The sequence below is a fragment of the Monodon monoceros genome, unplaced genomic scaffold (assembly GCF_005190385.1).
Source record: "Monodon monoceros isolate NGI ecotype Baffin Bay Population unplaced genomic scaffold, NGI_Narwhal_1 Super_Scaffold_15, whole genome shotgun sequence".
Taxonomy (NCBI): domain Eukaryota; kingdom Metazoa; phylum Chordata; class Mammalia; order Artiodactyla; family Monodontidae; genus Monodon; species Monodon monoceros.
In genome coordinates this window covers 41,907,163-41,918,209 of record NW_021703771.1, presented here as the reverse complement: position 1 = coordinate 41,918,209, position 11,047 = coordinate 41,907,163, and the positions used below count along the sequence as shown (strand labels likewise).

Here is an 11,047-nt window from a genome sequence, read left to right as displayed (position 1 = left end):
CTTAACCTTAGTTTCCTTGAATGTGAAATGGAGAGGAACATGGTGCCTATCTCATGGGAGTGCTGGGGAGGCTGAATGAGACAAGACAAAACAAACTCCTAACGAGGCACCTATTAAGTGCTCTAAAAGTGCAGCTATGATTATTTGACTATTAGGCGTGACTCGATATTTTCTTAATCCAACGTACCAATCACTTCACTGGTCAAAGGAAATATGATCTGAAGCTTTCTTGAAAGTAACAATTACTAAACCCTTCTTTCTTTTTCTTGATGGTTAACTTGTTGTTTCCCAAATTATAGCTTTGTTCTTTTAACTTTTAAAATGTGAAAAATCACCAACCGAAGACCTCTAAGTTGAACATTTCCACAGAACACTGGCTGTGGCTGAAACTGCTTTAAGAAATAATGCTCTCAATGAGAACACAATGTTTGGAAGCTAGTCATTAACATCTTATTAAAGCAGTACTGTATGTTCAAGTTTCAGCCTTGAAACATATGTTCCAAACACAATGTTTGGAAACTTGTCATTAACATCTTATTAAAGTAGTACTATATGTTCAAGTTTCAGCCTTCCTGAAATCTATTCTTGGGAGGATACCCGGATCCTCGGATCTGTTGCAGAAGTAGAGAGTGAGGTCCTTGGCCCTGAGGAGTTTATCATTTACAGAGCAACTGGCTGTAGACAGAATCACATAAATAAATGTAACAGAAGCACATAAGCAAATATTTATACATAGCTGAGCACAGCTGCTTAGGTTTACACAGGTGCAAAATAATATATCGGGAAAATATTTTTTAATGGTTATTACAGTACTTGGCAACTAGAATACAGAGCAATGTAAGTTTTGCAATTGCACAGAACTATATACACATGGTCTTCATGGTTGCTAAAAAGTATGTGGAGCCTAAGGAAGCTCAGAGATTAGTGAAGAAGAGAGAAATTCCAAATTCAGGGAAGAGCAGGTACAATGAATTGGAAATGAGTGGGGCTGAATTGTTGCTGTTTTTATTGTTGTTGTTGTTGACAGTTATTCATGAGTGATACTTGAGCACTTCCACTGTGCCAGGAATAAGGCTTTAAATCAATCTCACAACAATCCAAAGAGGTTGTGTCCTTGTTACTCACATTTCACAGATGAGGAAACTGAGGCTCAGGGAAATTCAGTGCCTTGACCAAAATGTGTGTTTCCGTGACCAAAATGTGTGTTTTAAGTGTCAGCAAGTGCCGATACTGGCATTTGAACCTGGATCTGTCTGATTTTAAACCTGCCCTCTTAAGCTATTACTCCACTTCCTTGCTGTCATGAACTGAAAAGGGTGGTAAAAGGAATCAGTGGAATAAAAGACTGTTAACTAAGCCCCTTAAAGCCCCAAATGAAGATCATGACAGGACAAGACTGTGTAGAAGAAAGAGGTGGTCGTGGGAAGAGGAGCCTTGGATGAGGAGAAGCTAGCAAGAGGGGCGCCAATGGCACACATCTATCTACCATCCAAAGCATTACTGACAAACTCTTCCTTTATTGCTAAGCAAATTGTTTTTACCTGAAAACTTTAACTCCCTAACAAACATTGCAGCATCACAATACCACACAGTAAAAAGCAGGTCATCCCAAACATGCATATAGATAACCAGAGAAAGAGAGAACTGGTTATCCACTTGGTGACCTGGCCAATTGGTAAACGAACTGGAAAAATATCTGCTGCCTTAATAACTACTCCACAAAGTAACCTTCCCTCAATGAGTTCCTTGTACAGCATTCTCTGTTAACCTATCCATTAGGGTAAGAGTGAATCTCTCAGGAAGGATGCACCTGGACTTGGGTCCAGTCTCAAACACCTATGGGCTTTGTGACCCTAGACAAGCTTTGTAAGAGCTCTAGGCATCATCTTTAACATATGCCTAGTAGATCTATCCTAGGTTTATGGAGAGGATTAACTGAGATGATACACGTGAAACAGTACAATGCTTAGCCCATAGTAAGTGCTCAAACATCTTAGCTGTTGTTATTAAAGATGTTATAAGACAGGTAAAACGCTTTATAAGCTCTTCAAGGCAGTTAGAGGCATCCTTTCTCTTTGCTACTTAATTAGCAACGATATTTTTCTGTTGGGGATACAAAAATCTGCCATTTAGTGCCTCTGTATCAGGCAAGCACATTCCTGCTGTGGGTAGTACCACTTATTGATGTGGGATAATTAAGCACAATACATTGGAACTCCAGGAGTCAAATCCTAGAGCTGCAGTGGTCCGGGGGCGTGGAGGGTGGCACCACTGCTAATTGAACATTTCCTCTGGGGCTTTTTGTTTCCCTCTGGCTTCCTGTGAAGCTGCTCACTGGGTTCAAGCGCAGCCAGGGTTTGCAGTGCAGTTAAATGACGCCCCAGTTGCACAGTTGCACAAGGCTTTGTTTGGGTATTGCTCGGTCAAAATGATGTAGGAGCTGGGTGGTCGGGGGGGGGGGGTGCGATCTACTGCAACTGTTCATCATTACCCAGATAAGCTTGAGAAGCCTCCCAATTAACCTTCATGTGTAATAAAGCCAATCAGTACCGAAAACAAGAATTTCTCATTTACTAAAATGATATTTGGCTTGTGATAGCTGTCTGGGAGTGTTGAACCAGATAGAAAACATGGAGAAAATCACCCTCTGTCCCGCAAATTTAAGCTTGGTGATTACATATATATAAAAAAAAAAAGACCAAGAATTTCATTTGGTAGCCTAAGCTGTTTTTGTCCTGATTTCAAGGTAAGAATAGAAATATATATTAGTCTTCTGCTGTAAAATAATATACTAAAACATACCTGCAACTTAAAACCTGATATAAATGTATGAGGCATATCAATGTTTTCCTAAGTTCTTGTGGCTTAAAAATCTAAATAGCAGAAATTAATTTGGAAACATATTTTCCTTACAGATATGTTTCATCTTTTCAGAGAAAGAAAACAGAGTAAAGAAAATGCAGCATTTATGTAAATAACAGAAGGACACATCGCTATAAAAATTAATATGGCCAGTCAAATGATACTATTTTTTGAGATCTTGCTGTGTCCACATTACTGTGCTATACTGGAGGGTCAATATAATATTAAGGGTGAGAAGAATAAACCTCACTAATTTTGTGTCTAATAGGCCCTCAAATGTTTATTGAAATGAATTCAATTTAACTTCATTGAATTGATTTATACTGACTTGAATTAGGACAATTATAACACACTGTCACTATACTTAAATCTCTAATCTAGCTAAGGAATTAAATATAAATGCATGAAATTTTAAATAATACAAATAATGAATAACAATACATGACTATAATTTTTTTAAATAATGGCTATTCTCCGGACAGTAGTTGTTTATCTCTGTCCACCTCCTCTCCCACCTAAACATGTGCCACCAACCTCATGGAAAACTCAGTGGACGTGGGCATGGACCCTGAGGTCCCAGAGCTATCTTTTTGGCTGTCAACTAAAGGCTGACAAAGATTATCACTTTAAAGTAGATAATGATGAAAATGAGCACCAGCTATCTTTAAGAACAGTCAGTTTAGGGGCTGGTGCAAAGGATGAATTGCATACTGTTGAAGCAGAGGCAGTGAATTATGAAGGCAGTCCAGTTAAAGTAACACTGGCAACTTTGAAAATGTCTGTATAGCCAACAGTTTCCCGTGAGAGCTTTAAAATTACGCCACCTGTGATCTTACGGTTGAAGTGTTGTTCAGGGCCTGTGCATCTTAGTGCACGCACTTAGTAGCTGTGGAGGAAGATACAGATTCAGAAGATGAAGAGGAGGAGGACGCGAAACTCTTAAGTACATCTGGAAACCCTTTCTGCCCCTGTAAGTGATAGCAAGTTTCCACAGAAAAAAAAGTAAAACTTGCTGCTGATGAAGAAGAAGATGATGATGATGTTGATTTGGGTAATGAGGAAGCTAAAGAAAAAAGCTCCAGTAATGAAATCTATAGAAAATACTCCAGCCAAAAATGCATAAAAATCAAACCAGAATGGAAAAAACTTGAAACCTTCAACACTGAGATCAAAGGTCAAGAATCCTTAAAAAAAATAGGAAAGAACTCCTAAAACACCAAAAGAACCTAGTTCTATAGAAGACATTAAAGCAAAAATGCAAACAAGTATAGAAAAAGATTGTTCTCTTCCCAAAGTGGAAGCCAAGTTCATCAGTTATGTGAAGAATTCTTTCCAGATGACTGACCAGGAGTCTATTCAAGATCTCTGCAGTGGAAGTGGAGGAAGTCTCTTTAAGAAAATAGTTTAAATGGCTTGTTAAAATTTTCCGTCTTTTTCATTTCTGTAACAGTTGACATCTGGCAGTCCTTTTTATAATGCAGAATGAGAACTTTCCCTACCATTTCTGATAAATGTTGTCCAGGTTCCATTGCTAAGAATGTGTTGTCCAAAATGCCTGTTTAGTTTTTAAAGATGAAACTCCACCCTTTGCTTGGTTTTAAGTATGTATAGAATGTTATCATAGGGCATAGTAATAGTGGTGGTCAGACAAATGGAAATGGTGGGGAGACAAAAATATACATGTGAAATAAATTCAATATGTTAATAAAGTGAACAAATAAGTATAATTAATAAATAATGGTAGACACACAAGAAGTTGCAAAAATGATACACAGAATCCCATGAATCCTTTACCCAGCTTCTATGGTGCCATTTTATTTGACTGTTGTATAATATCAAAATCAGGGAACTGACACTGGTACCATACTGATAACTAGACTACAGACTTTATTTGGTTTTCTCCAGTTTTTGCCTGCCACTCAACTGTATGTGTACATGTGTGTGTGCTTATAATAGCATGTAGTTCTATGTGATTTAATACCCTGTATAGATTTGTGTAACCACCACCACAATCAGGACACAGAACTATTCCCTCACTCCAAAGGGACTCCTTCAGTTTACCACTTTGTAATCTCACCCACCCCCAATCACAATCACTAATCTGTTCTCCATTTCTATTGCTTTGCCATTCTAAGAATGTTATGTAAGTAGAATCATATAGTATGTAACCTTTTGAGATTGGATTTTTTCACTAAGCATAATGCCCCTGAGGTCCATCTAAGTTGTTCCATTTGTCAATAGTTTGTGCTTTTCTTATGGCTGAGTGGTATTCCATGATATGGACATACCAGTGTCTGTTTAACTATTCACCCATTAGAGGACATTTAGGTTGTTCCCAATTTAGGGCTATTACAATTAAAACTGCTATGAACATTCATGTATACATGTTTTTGTCAATCTAAGTTTCCATTTCTCTGGGATGAATGCCCGGGAGTACCAATATTGGACTGTACGGTAGTTGCATTGTTAGCTTTGAAGAAACTGCCACACATTCCCTCCAGCAGGTATATGAGAGATCCGGCTGCTCCACACGCTCTCCAGTATTTAGTTTCCTACTATTTTTCATTTTACCCATTCTGGAAGGTGTGTAGTAATATCTCATTTTGGTTTTAAATTTACTTTTCCTCAACACACAACTACAATTTGAGATGTCACATGAGAGTTAATTGATTGCCAAATTGTATGGACAATTTTTCTCTTCTATTTTGGTGGTTTTCAGTATTGACTTTGTTAGAATCACCTGAGGAGATTTAAAACCAACTCCAAGCCCAAGCTATACCTCAGACCAATTAAATTTGAATCTCTCAGGGTAGACCCAGGCGTCATTACTTATTTGTTAAAATTATGCCGATAATTATAATATGCAACCAAGGTTGAGAACCAATGTTGAATCTAATTTCTACACAGACACCAGAAGTCTAATCATAAAGCTCTTTGCTGACTCCCCCATAAGCTGTGCTGCAGATAAAACCCAAGCTCATTGACTGGCTCCTCAAATCTTTCTCCCCACCTTACCTCCAGCCCCAATAACCTCCATTTTCTGTCTACATTTTATGCTCTGGTAGTAACAAATTATTTGTAGCTTGCCACAGTTATCACTGTGTTTCATGCAAAATTCCTGCAGTTAGAAACCTGAGAAGGTACATTTTTATCAAGCATTCTAAGTGATCCTGATGCACAATAATAGTTGAAAGACACTATTTCCACTAATCGCAAAGTGATTTACTTATTTTTTATTACTCTATTCTTCATTTATTCATTCATCCAAAAAATATTAATTGAGGATCTAATGTGTAGAAGGCACTGGAGAGAACAACTTATGGTACAGTGATGGAAAGTCCTGGCAGACAAGTAAAAAATACAAGTACCAGGGTGGGTAAGCACAGGGGTTTAGGGAGCTCACAGGAGTGGCACCCCAACCAGTTATAGTAGATGTAGCTTGAAACTTGAAGGATGAGTAGGAATTAGCCAGGCAAAGAGAGGCAAAGGAGAGGATACAGTTTTTCTGAAAGAGAAAACATGTTTAAAGGCTAACAATAGAATAACATGGCTTGTTCAGACAATTTTAAGATCTTTGGTATGGCTAGAGCAGGAAGGAAAAGGAATAAACATAGACGTCTAATATTCAAATGTTTTACTCATGTTACTTTAATGTCTCTAATAAAGTAATATCAATAAATAAGAATCAGTGGCTATGAATGGGTGAAGTCATTTTTCTTAAGCAAAGAGTAATTGGCAATTGCAGCTTGAAGGGCTTTTGAAGATTCAATTGGAAATAGCCTTCACCTCATTAAACTCTATTAACAGCATTTTTTTAAGTTTATGACCCTGCCCAAGAGTAGCTGACCTCAACTTCAGGGTCAAGAGATTTGCTTCGAGCACTTATTTCAGACCCTAAATGTTATGGGAACTAAGTACTCTCTCTTAATCCAAGTGTTCATCTCTGATAGAGGATATTGCTCTGCTCTCTAAATGACACTAACACTTCACTTTTCAAATACATGTCAGCTGTGTTGCTGAGCGTCTACAGCAGTTGTCATTCTGCTGCCTGAGTCAGTGACTCAGAGAAGCTGCCCTCCCAGCAGTGTATGTGTTTGGAGAGAGTGGTGGGGATTAAAACATAAGATCCCAACTGAAGCACTTTAAATTGCTAAAATTGCTACAGTAGTCCATTGGAACCAAAAGGTGATGAATTCTTCAACTGAACTGTTGAAAAAGTTATCAAGGAAACTGAAAAGGAAAAGTAAAATTTCATTTCAAAGATTAGCTTAAAAAAAAAAAAGCAAGTTTCATCTCACTGGGGAGCTTTGCTGTTCCAGAATGATTTTAAGTTCACTTAGGGATATTTTAGTTTTATTCATGTTTTGACAAAATTTATGAGCTGCAGATCATTTCCTTAAAAAAGACATTCATACTGTCACTGCCAACACTGGAGTAAATTTCACTTTATCAAGCAAAATTGTTCACTCTCACAATTTTTAAAAAACTTTATCCCGGATGCTATGGAGGGAGTGTTCTCCTTCCTCTGGACCTCTGAGAACAATAAAACCACAGTGTCAACTCGCGGGAGCCATTCTGCATCAGAAGACTCTGGCCTGGCTGTCACCACTGACCAGCTATGAATCAGGACTAGCCACTGCCATCACAACAAACTTTTAATTAAGAACCTAGTCTGCCACATAGACAGACTAGCTATGGGGCAGATCTTCTGATAAATTTGAGGGTATTTCAAGAGCCCACAGAGTGGAACATCTGAAATCAGGGCTATCTTAGAAAATCTAGGGCATGTCAGCACTGTGCCTACCCTCAATTGACTTACCATATAAACCCTGTTGACATGGATGAAGACCAAACCAAAGAAATAAAAACATGTAGTAAGCATGGTTAAGAATTTATATTCTCAACCAATTATCTTCTTTCATTGTCAGCAGTCTGCAAATCCTCTGAAGGCTCAAAACTCTGTAATGGAAGGGGACATCATAAAGGCCCCACTGGCCAGCTTCTCAAGCTACTCAGCTTTGCCACTTTATGTAACAAAACTAAAAACAACTCTCCCTTAACCAGAATTGAGGCCAGGGAGGGGTGTGTGTGTGGGTGTGTGTGTGCTGGAAGAGGCCAGAGCTTGAATACAACACTAAAGAGGCTTACGATGTCCTTCCATTTGTGACTGCTCTCTTCAGAAAGTAACTCTGAGAGAGGCCAGCCCTTAGAATGTCAGCAGGCCTGGTACTTCCCTGAGGACAGCCCGAGAGTAGAAGGGTCTTTCTCTTCTGCCTTGAGTACATGTTTACCCAACTTTGCCTCTTTGGTTAAAGGAGCATTCAATATGAAAATAAATAAAAATGTCCTCCAAGTCACTGCCAACATTGAGGCAACTGGTCTTCCCCAAACTCCTACATTATGTGCTTCTTTCCCACCCATCTCAACAATTAAATAGGACAGGCAGAGGAGCAGCAAATTTCAGACTTTTTCCTCCCTTCCTCCCCTCCCCCCACTCCAGTCCTTGAGTCTTTGTCCTCTGCCCTAAAAGTGTCTTATTTTTTCCCCTCTTGTCATCTGGCAGCCAAGAATATTGAACGCAGCTTGAAGAAATAACATCATATTATAGAAACACCCTCTTATTAAGACAGCTGACAACATATGTTAGTGCATGTACTCATTCTTTAGATTGCTATGCCATTTTAGGGCAGAGAGAGGGTTTAGATGCAGTCTTCACGCTATTTTTCAAACTTCATGTGCTGTGGAAAAAAGGCAAACCTTGCCATTTTTCATTTTGCAAGGTTATGAGGATTAGGGAGTATGTTCTTTTTTCATTGCATGATTTAACATGACTTTGAAAATTGCACATTAACTCCCAACAAGATTTTGATATTGTAAAGCCTGAACAATCTTTAAAAAGCAAAAGCAAAATATAGCTAATTAACAAGGAAACAAAGATTCCTTTCAAGGAATGACATGGTACATTTCCAGGGTCTGGCCCAGCAAAGATGGGAACGGTGATCCTCACAAACATGGCAAGTTCAGGCCTTTAGGCACCATTGTCCTTCTGCAAGTGTGAGCTTTCTTTCAAGCTCACATATGAAACCCTCGCATGCTTATAAGGGGGCTGTTCCTTCCTTGCCCTTCCCTCTCTGTCTCTTTTATAACCCTAACTCTTCTCTTCCGTAAGAACTAGTTGCAGGATGGTAAAAGGAAATGATTTCATTTGGGTGGAGAAAGGAAAAGATACAGAGTTAGTCCCAAATCTTGTAAGTTAAATGTACTGTGCAAGAAAAACAGCTGCCGATCCACCAGCTGAGTCTCCTTAAGTGGCAGGGCCTGGCTGTAGCAGAGTCCCCAAGGACAGAAGCAGCGCAGGTGGAGACAGGGAAGAGACAGAACCAGGACTTAAATCTTGGTTCCATGTTCATAATTCTCTCTATCCTGTCGTCCTTTCCCTCTTTATTTTAGTAGGAACAGTCCTCTCCAGAGATCTAGAGTGCTATGCTGGCGGCCATAACTTCTCTCTCACACACTGCGGGGAAAGGTGAAAGGACAACTAATCTTCTCTACCCTGGATTGTGCAAAATGTCTATTTCTTAGATCATTGCATAATGTGCATACGCTGAAAACTAATCTAGAAATAGATTCAGAAAGTAAGATGCTATTAAAAACCTGGATTTAAGATTCTATCCCAAACCAGAAAAGCACAGTTAATCCTCAGGGGGAAAAATATTGCAAGGCATGTGCTAATTACACTTACTCTCGCTCATCCTGTCATGCTGTACCTCCAGTGTGCTTCAGCAAGGAGGGGATGCAGAATTCATTAAAATGGCCTGGGTTTTTGGGTGACAATCACACCCAGAATGGATGTTGGTGGGCTTCCTACATGCAGTAGAGGAAATTGGCTCATCAATCCAGGCTCTGGGGGGCTCAGATTTGGGAATGGCTGTGAACTTACTCCTTTAAATATCAATTTTATTTGTGTGTCTATTAATCCTTCTTGGATGGAAATCTTTGAACATTCGCATTTATCTGTCCTCACAGAGAGAGGATATTTAAATTATTTTAATTGTTTGGTGACCAGGGTCTTTTTTATTAAAGTCCACCATCTGACCCACCTCTTTCCCTTTGTCAGCTCATTTCCTTTCTAACTCTTTCACAAGGGGAAGGCCTTAAAGTGATCCAGCAAATTGTAAGACATTGACTGGGCAACAATTCACTAGGAAGTAGGGTCAATGTTCGTCGACAGGTTCCAGCTCACTTGCACTTCTTATGGTCCTTCTAGGGACCTGCCCAGATGTATTTGTTCTTTTTAACATCCTTTGTCCATGCACCTATTAAGAGGGTGCCTTAAAATCTACTGGCTGGGCACTACAAATACTACCCTATTAGATTTTATCACTAAACCTTCATGGTAACCCATGAGGTATGTACTAATATTATTTCCATTTTACAGATGGGAAGAATGAGTCTCAAAGAATGTCAGTAACATGAACAAGATAACTAGAGAGACAGCATCTAAAAGAAGGCAGTCTGTCTTCAGCCCTTGCTCTTGACCTCTGAACTATGCAGCATTTCATCTCAGCCCTGACTGCTGGACCTGCCACATGAGCCCTGATATCCTGCCAAGGTTGCTCATGCCCAGTGCTCCCAAAGTGGGAAGTGGTGCAGGCGGGGGGGCGGGGTCCTTCTACAGGTCATGCACAGCTGTATTCTAAGTGGAGGCAGGAAGAAAGCCACGATCATCACTCAGTTCAACACTCAGTCATGTGCATGCCAAAGCAGCCACGCTTGGATCCTTGTTTTTTAAACTTCTTCATGAAAACCATCCTTCAGTTCTGCCATAACCATTCTTTCTAAGGGCAAGGCACATATCTGTAGACCACAATTTTATCCCCCAGTCTCCCATCAGCAGGCATTTGGACTGTTTTTATGTTTTCCTTGTTGTGATCAGCCCTGCTGTGAACATTTTCGAGCTCATGTCCTGTTGCACGTGCGTGTGACTTTCTCCTGGGAATTCAGGGATATGCAGAATAGCTGGGTCACAGGTATGAGGATGTTCGACTTTACAGTCCAGTGTCAAACATTCCCTGGGAAGTGTGACTCCTAGTTTAGATTCAAACGGGGACCTCATTCCACAAGAAAGTAGCTCCTCCAGAGATGTGAATCAGGAAGCCTGTAGACTCTAGATTGTGGAGAAAGC

At 39.6% G+C, this 11,047-nt stretch overlaps 1 pseudogene; it reads left to right on the top strand.

The window, feature by feature from the left end:
- The first annotated feature begins 3,399 nt into the window (after window positions 1-3,399).
- Window positions 3,400-4,257, top strand: LOC114896141 (annotated as a pseudogene).
- Window positions 4,258-11,047: the final 6,790 nt, after the last annotated feature.